This window comes from Acanthochromis polyacanthus, chromosome 7, assembly GCF_021347895.1.
Source record: "Acanthochromis polyacanthus isolate Apoly-LR-REF ecotype Palm Island chromosome 7, KAUST_Apoly_ChrSc, whole genome shotgun sequence".
In the NCBI taxonomy this organism is placed as follows: Eukaryota; Metazoa; Chordata; class Actinopteri; family Pomacentridae; genus Acanthochromis; species Acanthochromis polyacanthus.
In genome coordinates this window covers 31,621,862-31,631,404 of record NC_067119.1, presented here as the reverse complement: position 1 = coordinate 31,631,404, position 9,543 = coordinate 31,621,862, and the positions used below count along the sequence as shown (strand labels likewise).

General features: G+C 40.1%; 1 long non-coding RNA gene across 1 annotated transcript in view; it reads right to left on the bottom strand.

The window, feature by feature from the left end:
- Positions 1 to 967: 967 nt before the first annotated feature.
- Positions 968 to 9,543, bottom strand: part of LOC127534902 (uncharacterized) — a 56,010-nt gene continuing 47,434 nt past the window's right edge. The window contains exon 3 of the long non-coding RNA XR_007943451.1: positions 968 to 2,052. This is a non-coding gene — a long non-coding RNA (uncharacterized LOC127534902). The remainder of the gene's footprint in view (positions 2,053 to 9,543) is intronic.

The window sequence follows — 9,543 nt, the reverse complement described above, 5'->3', positions numbered from 1 at the left end:
TATGTGAACCAAAAAAATGTACATTCAATCAGTGTACAAATTATTTGTACATCGGACATGATCATAACAAATTTAGTGGCAGGGTGGCCTGGGTCAACACATGATTCATTCATCCTGACGCACAGCAGTGTAGGGAAAAGACTGCAGGTTGGCGCTGTGTGAAATGCCGTGGATCCAGCAGCTTATTTATATACAGATACATTCATGAGTTACTTTGCATTGACCATTCATGGTAAAATGTGGGTGTGTTGTGGGCGGGATGTGAGGTGGATCCACCTGTGCAATCTTCCAGCTGGTGTGTGATTTATAAAGATATTGCGTGCAGCTGTGTTTACACAAATTTTTATAAATCAGGGGCGAAGGGCATACACACTGCTGTTCAGATTGTCGGCGTATGCAAACTTTTAGTATGGATTCTGCGCAATGTTTTATAAATGAGGCCCCAGGTCTTTAAAGGACTTTTATTTCCAACGTAAATGTGTGATATTCATCCTCTGGAGCTTCTCTTCACATCATCTTCCACGTGGACTGGTTTGGTCGGGAGCATGTGCAACAAACATCTGAAAAACTGCACTTTAACATCAATGAATGACACTGAAGTTTAATCTCTACAGAAATGGATACTGGTCAACTCACTCCCCATATGCTTAGGTTACTTACCTATAACTAGCTGAAATCCATGGATGATATCCTTTTACACTGAAAGCTGAAATACCCTAAACCTAACCCTAACGCTAACCCTAACCGGGGAGTGAGTTGACTAGGGAGTGAATTGACCAGATATAATGTGTGCCATGCACTCCAGATGTTGGTAGAGTTCATTTCTGTGTGTGTTGACCAGAGAAGAAAGTTAGCATCCAGTAAATATTAGCTTTAATGTTAGCGATGCTAACCAAGCTAGCTGTTCAGTTGTAGCCGGATTAAAGCTAACATAGCATTAAGCTAACGATGATTGTTTTGAGTTTTATGGAAACAGCTGAAGTGTGTTGTGTTGCTGCAATGTGGTGCATTTAGTTAATAAAACTGTGTGGAGACGCTGGTGTAATGTTTAGAAAACCTAAATGTGATTAAAACAGTAAGGTTAAGGTTCTGTGTTGTCAGTCGTCCTAAATATCTGCTGAGTCTCTGAAGTAAACTGGAGAAAACAGTAAATCTACTCTATAGTCATTAACATTGTTTAATGATTGATTCACATGTTGTGGTACATATTTCTGAAATGTAGATTAGGAAAAATAACCTCCCAGAATATGTCCAAAGTAATGATGAACACTACAGTTAAATTGCATCACAGATAAGATGGATAATAAAATCCTCTCCTCTAAAGCTAAAGTGACTACAGGCCTTTCTGTCTTTCAGTGCTTGGAATATATATATATATATATATGACAGAGGAAATCTTTCCAGGGATACTTTACAATGAACCTCTGCCATTGATGCTGATGCTGTGACGTCTGTCTTCATCTCAGGTGTCTCATGTCCACCGTGAGGATCTTCTGAGGGAAGTCATCAGAAGGAAAACCTCATCTGGTTGTGAAGAAGGAGACTGAATGGACGACATCCTCAGTGAACCACTTCCTGTTTAGCTTTCACTTACAGAAGGACAGACCAACTGTTTCAGCAGTTTATTATTCTCTGTTCAGCAGTGCTCTGTTTTGGAGTGTGACGATGCCATCGGTGATGTGGAGAGTGAATTTTCTGCTTCACCCACAGCGTGATTTAGGGCACCCGGGTTGACTTGATGTTTGAAATTCTGACCGAAAGCTCAGATTTAACTGTCTGCCGTTCCGTTTTGATGGATGTTAAATTTTCACTCAAAGCCACCAGGAGCTGGGTCTTTAAAATAACCACCGTCTCGTTACGGAGTGAAAGTAGCAGTTCCTCCTTAAGGTCAGAGATTGCAGCATCTGAGGGCCTCTTCAGAAGAAGACGTAGATGATGAAGGCGTTCTGGAGCAGGGCCAGAAAGACTACGACTAAGCAGCCTTGAGATCTTAGGCAGCGTTTCCCCCTCAGTTGGGTGTCAACAGTGTTCACAGTCAGGTCTGTGGTAATCCTGTCCAAAAACAAAACAGAAAAAATCCAGATTATAAATCAACATGTAACCAAAGCACTCTGTGTATAAAACCATAGTACAGGATGTAGTTCAGAAAATGTCAAAGTAGAGTATGCTTTTCAAGAATAACATAGTATGGCCTGTAGTTCATAGTATAGCATGTTGGCAAAATAAAAAACATAGATTATTATGTGGTTCAAAAGTGCAAAATGACAGGATGTTGCCTAAAATTGTCATGTATGATATGTGGTTCAAAAATGTTATAGTGTCAAAATAGTATGTCATTCAAGAAAACATCAGAGTATAATATATGGTCTAAAATATGCCATAGAATAATATTTAATTGCACAAGTAAAATTATGGTAATTTTTAAAACTGTTCAAATTCTTATATGTTGCTAAAAAAAAACCTAAAACAAACAAAAAAAAAACATCATAGTAATATGTCAATTAAAAAAGCCTACAGTATAGCATGTCATTCTAAAAACATCAGTTTAGCCTTTGGTCCACAAAACGTTGTTATATCCCGGCTGTCTGAAGTAGGTGAGGAGCAACACAAGAACATCCCAAACGCTGGTTTCCAGAGGGTTAGAGGAGTATTTATTTGAAAGAGTAAGTTTACAACAACACAACATGTGAGGGGGTTAAAAGAAAATGAGTGTTAGTAAAATAAAAATAAATAAACAGAACTAAAAGTGAACTTCACGTTGACATTGATGGGCATTCCGACCAGGAACAAAGTAAAACATCAATTCGGAAAAAAAACTCTTCCTGTTCACCTCTTAAAACCCAAAAACACACCACAGTAGCACCCTAAACTAAAACTACCAATGGGTTCCTGTTTTCCTTTCTGAACAGTTCAAAGGTCCCTCTCTATCTCTCCACACATCCACCAACCACTGGAACACATCTCCAAAGTTCTGCTGAAGCTCAGCTTCCCCTCAGGAGAAGTGCCGCCAGATGAAGGAGCCTTTTGAGAGGCAGCTGGCATCGTGATTGGACGGTACTTTGGTCTGTTCCAATCCAGCTTCAGCTCCAGAGACGGCAGGCGGGACGAGTCAGCGGAGGCTGGGTGGACGAAGGCATGCAGCTGAGTACAATCTAGAAAACACCAGAGGAGTGGTGCAGCGACCCAGGGCCAGAACAAACAGAGTAGCATAGTATGTTTCTAGAAAACATCATAGTATCGCCTTTGGTATGAAAAAACGCCATCATATACATTGTATATTTTACAAATAACAAGTCAAAGAAAAGAGACATACATTGTAGAATTGTAGTAAGTGGCAGGGTGGCCTGGGTCAACACGATTCATTCATCCTGATGCACAGCAGTGTAGGGAAAAGACTGCAGGTTGGCGCTGCGTGAAATGCCGTGGATCCAGCAGCTTATTTATATACAATTTACTGATTGTCAGTATATTATTTTTTTACTAATTTAAAGTAATAAATACATTTATAAATGGCGCTACTTTGGCTCTGAACCTTTATCTACCTGTGGTCGCTCTGTCTTCTGGAGTGATTTGATTGGTTATACGTGACGAATAAAACTCCTTTAACTTAACATCTGTAAGCAAAACAAAAATGTATCAACAAAGTTTTCTGTTAGAGTTTGTGTTCTTCTAAGTTTAATGCCAGGATTTTAAATACTTTCATTTACTGCAAATGAATATCTCCTCCAAATGTCTCACTAATAATCACTATCAGCCTTAAAAACCCACAAAACACCCCGCTATACTCGACCACACTTAGTACAGTCCGGTTCCCCCTTGTATAAATCTGCTTGGAATCTTCCACTTCCTGTTTGTCAAAGTGGCCTTCTGCCTGGACAGGTTTTGTTGGAGCTCATGCAACAAACATTTTGGGTAACTGCACTTTAATATGGATGGATGACACTGAATTAGAGTCTGTTTTAATGAGACTGAGTTCAGATGTGTAGCTCTGTCATTAAATAGGAAATTATTTCTCAGAATTCACAGAGAAAAGTCTGAAATGTTTGCTAGGTTAGTGTCCCACATGTTCTTTGGCTCAGCTAAAGCTAACTGTCTCCAACTTCTGGATCTCGAGTTGCTTTCTATAGGTGCCGAAGCTCAGGAAGTCTGAGATGTTTGTTCCAAATAAGCTCATTCTCAAGTCTTATCTGAACTGTCCTCCTTTGTTTGAACTTTCCCGAAACTTAGGAGTTAATGACAGAGCGGCACATCCACACTCAGTCTCATTTATGTGGTACCTGGTCAACTCACTCCCTGGTTATAGTTAGTGTTAGGTTTAGGGTTAGGGTATTTCAGCTTTCAGTGTAAAAGGATATCATCCATGGATTTCAGCCAGTTACGGGTAAGTAACCTAAGCATATGGGGAGTGAGTTGACCAGTATCCATATCTGACACTACAGCTGCATATAAAGTGCATTAAAAGCGGCACGGATAAGAAAATAAACACTTACGGAACTATCAGAGTCCTTTTAGTGTCCGCTGGTAGAATCAGCCGAAGGTAGAAAACTGGTTAAAACAAGCCAACAGGCAGAAAAACTGTTTGTGGGACAGGTTCTGCTGCTTCACCGATAAATAAACCAACAGTTATTATGTCAGAATTAATCCAAACGAGGAGAGCAGAGTCTGGGCTAGCTCCTCCATAGGACCTGTCAATCATTCCAGGCCACGCCCCCTGGCTTCACAAAACTTTTAACGCTCTATAAAAAATTCAATATTGATTTATTTTAAGATCGACCACCTGATCTCTCATTTTGACCATGAAAACTAACGGGAAAAAAATTATATACAGTCTATGCACTGTACTCTGTTTGGCTCCACACTTGCTGATTACCACTTCCAGTCTCAAAATATTTTAGAAAAACACACTGAATTACAAGACTTTGCAGAACAATGCACTATTGTAGACTGAACGTGCAAGGCTAGAATTAAATGATTTTAATAGTAATAGGTCGTGATCTAAAGTGGGCCGGTCTGAGGCATGAAAGTCCAGGGCTGAAAATGAGTCCCACACCGGTCCTGAGAGGAACTTTAAGGAATGATTTAACATGACAAGATTTACCTCACCAACTTAAAATGGTCTCATTCATGATATTTCATGGTTATTAAAGTGACACAAAGTGAAAATGAGCACACGCTTTTGCCTTGATCAGCAAAAATTCAGACATGCATCATGTGTTCTGGAAATAAAATGAGGTCGACCATTGACATTGTTTTCATAACTTTTACCTAAGTGTCACATACAAGATCCTCCTTGACCTCACTTTTGTGAGTTCACACAAATATTTATTAAAATTGTTGACTGTGAGCCAGCACTTATTATTAATTGCTCGAAAGTTGGCAGTGTTATCTTATCCTGTCATTGTATTTCATGTGTGGATAAAATGATCCCCCACATCTGAAAATCAAATGTGACTGACTTGTAGATGTTTACTGTGAAGCATAATAACTCAAAGTTATTTGTGCTATGAGGTGAATGTTATTTAACTGCCATTCCAGTAGGTTGCTCTGCAGGCCCATGCCATATGTGCTGCCAAGAGTGTGTTTACACCAAGAACTATTCCCAGTGAGGAGCTCTCTGCAGCCGGCCACGCCAGCGGTGGCGTCACGCAGCTGCTCCAGCCGTGGCCCGGTCTGAATCGCTGTTATTGTTACTGGTAGCATTACCACGCTTAAGCGCGACAACATAATTTATAACAATAAGAACAAATTAGCTCAATGCCATCTGTGTACAACATGTACTTATAGCTTGGCGACACAAACCGCACACACAGAAGAACGAGTCGGCACCCAAAACACATGCGAGCGCGCAGCCTCTCTACAGTTTGTCTCCTAAACACGAGCAGGCTCAGATTTCAGGTCTTGTGGTCTCCTAAATATATATCGAAGTACACATCAGGCTGCGTGTCACTACTGTTTACAGGAAAGTGATTTATGGGGCTTTTTGGGAAGAACAGGGAACGGTGATATGGTGTGAATGCCTTTCAGTGAAACCCTGAGAGGAGGTCAAGCTACCGTGGTCATTAAATAATCAGCAGAAAATTCATTAATGAGCTTGATTTATCCAGGAAAAAAGTTGTAGTATTTCACACGTGACGTGATGTACAATCATATCACCAAACCATTAATGAATTTGTCTTCACAGTTAAGTTTTTTTTGCCTAGTGGTTTGTCGATGTGGAACGTCGGTATAATGCTTCTGCAAATGCCAGACATAACTGCATAGGACTAAGGTAAACATAGTTTGCATGCTGTCAAATAAAGCAACCGTACCAGACCTTGGAAGATCTATGTTCCTGTGTGCTGTCTTCGTGTGACAGGCTCTTTGTGTTGGATTTCATAGAGAGAAACTAGTCCGACTGGTAGGGTTCCATTTTATTTAGGCTAACTGTGTGTAGCTGTGCAATGTGTGTGTTGTAACTTTGTATCCTTGCTCATACAGTACAGGGCAGACACACGTGCACGCTTCACAGATCCAGAGCTGTGTATTCTCAAAACACTGACGTCTTTGGCAAATATGCCACTATGGAGGCATGGTGGTGTACTGTCAGTGCAGATAAAGAGCGAGATAAAACCTCTTGCACAGACAAAAGAAAAGAACTCCTCTCCACAGCTTTACAGATATAAGGGCATGCAGCCTTTCACGTGTGGAGGTGACGAATTGGAGCCTGAGCATTTTGACATGATAAAAAAATTTTAAAACACAAATACAGAAAACACTCATTGAGTGGGTGATAATTAATGACCCTATTTTGAAAATTGAAACCCTATTTTGGAACAGCTGAGGAAGCTGCAGTACTGCTGAACTGTGTTTTGAGTGTTTGTTTTCAGAAAAAAATAACTGCTGGAGCCAAATCATCAGTTCTGTGCCTCTTGTGTATTTAATGTTGAACTGAAATTTGAATTGTCCACTTTGGAATAATACTTGGATCTTTTAGTTAATTTGCAATATTACAGTGTAGAAATACACAATTAAAGTCCTCCATTCCAAATGTTACTTAAAATGTGACTTAAGTTGAACAGTTGCTACATAAATATTATTATTAAAACATAAAAGTAAAAGTAATCACTTTGAAGCTCATTACAGAATTGTGTATTTTATGTTGTAGGACTATAACCATTTAAGGAATTAATGTGCAAGAATTTCTTTCATTTGGGGCTAATTTTAAAATTTTGTGTACAGCGGGAGAAGATAACAGGTTATCAACAAAGTCACACAGCAGTAAATGAGCAACTACCATACTCTGCAAAATTAAATGACACTTTTTGTTACTGCAGGAGACAGAATTCTGAAAAAAGGGGAAATAGAGAAAAAAACCTTCTCTCACTTCAAATGGGCAATGATAGTCAATGTAAAAGCCAGCTGCTCTCACTGTTGATTTTATTATGCTTTATATTATCCTACCTGGGCTGGGTAAAAAGACATATGATTTGCTAAAGTCCTAGGTCACAGGCTAGATTTTATGAACTCTGAAAAAGAAAGTCATGCAGGTGCAGAAAAAATAAGTGCTGCCTACCAAACAAAGTCTCTGAAGAGGGCAGTAGAAAAGCTTCAGTTCCCCATTGGAAAAGAATACAACTCCAGAGCAATCATACTATCCCGTTAATTTACTTTCCCCTTAAATACTCTAGTAAGTCTTTGCAGCAAAAGTACATATATAGAAATTCTGTTTTTTAATCCATGAAGGTATTCCATTCCTGCTTTTTCCTGCTTTTTAATGACTTTAATGTTATTTTACACGGTGCTTTCTATAGAATGTTTAGATATGCTCCACTGCTTGCTGCAGCTCGAGCACACCAGCTCACATGCATCTCTGGTTCAGTGATGTACATCTTTAAAAAAATCATATAGACATGCTAACAATTTCTTTTTTATATCTTGATTTGCCCGTGAAAGGGTCTTTAATAAGTCTATCTTGTTGATGTGAGAACTAAAGAGTTATTAGCAGAGCGACATGGGGAGGTCTCAAATCACAGATGAATCGATTCAACATATATACGTACATAGGCTATTTCCTGCCAACAACTAAGTTATGTAAATTTCAGTTTGAATTTGATGCTTTTTAATGTAGTTTCTGCGACAATACTATTGGTATCATGTACAAATCTGCAAATTCTGTATATTTCATTTTCTGGCGATGAGCCTAGAAGCCATAATGAAAGAGTCCTCTGTATATTTTTGTGATAAAACCAGCACCATGTGTCAGAATGTAACACTGACGTCATCAATACTATCAGGACAAATTTCATTCCATTTATTGTACTTACGATTAAAGTAATTTTGATTCTGATAATGAGTTTGATGGGGGTCAAACCATGAGCAGAACAATATAAGCCACATGTGCCTAACTGCAGTCGCAAACCACATGAAACAAAAGGAGGTGGGGGTGAGAGGAGGAGCCGGGCACCAGTTCAGTCCAGATATGTCCAGATTCAAACATTCAGCAGAAGGTGGCCCGGCCTGAAAAACCAAACGACCACCCCACAGTCACCAAAGACAAATGGAGCGCTGAGGCTCTGTGACATCACACAAAAAAAATAGATCCACCTATGGCAATATGCAGAATAGCTCAGTCCTTCCAGTTGTTTGAGCTTGAATTGCTAAATTGCATGCTGCCTACTTTCTAAGTATGCAAGGAATTTGAGCAAATAAGGAAAAGAACTGAAAAAAATCAAATCGAGCCATAGTGCTTTGTATGCTTTGGCAGGGCAAGAATCTTTTTTTTTCTTTTTTTTTTGGAGATGAAGAAGGAGGTAAAAGGGTGGGAGTGTGGTGTTTATTGGTTTCTGCCAAGCCAGTCAGAGAAGCAAATACAAGCAGAGTGAAACCTGATCGACTGGCACTGTGCCTGGACCAGCGGCGGCGCAGTGCAGCGTCAGGGGAAAAACACTGACAAACATACACAAGCACAGGACCCAGGTCTCCAAATAATCACAAGATGAGCAGGCCAGATAAAACACACACACACACACACACACACACACACACACACACACACACACACACACACACACACACACACACACACCACTGAATTTAGGGCAAAACCCAAAAATGTCTCAGCATGTTTTATGGAACAGACAGAGAACAGGAGCAAAGTGGATGTTTGTGAAAGTCTGATAGAGGATGACTTTATAAGCGTCTCCTCGGATGCGGGGAAGTTTTCCGATTGAAGTTTACTAATTCCATCCCCTTGATCCCATCCCACTCCACTCTTCCACCCCCCTGACACACACACACACACACACACACACACACACACACACACACACACACACACACCACTGAATTTAGGGCAAAACCCAAAAATGTCTCAGCATGTTTTATGGAACAGACAGAGAACAGGAGCAAAGTGGATGTTTGTGAAAGTCTGATAGAGGATGACTTTATAAGCGTCTCCTCGGATGCGGGGAAGTTTTCCGATTGAAGTTTACTAATTCCATCCCCTTGATCCCATCCCACTCCACTCTTCCACCCCCCTGACACACATGTGCGCGCACACACACA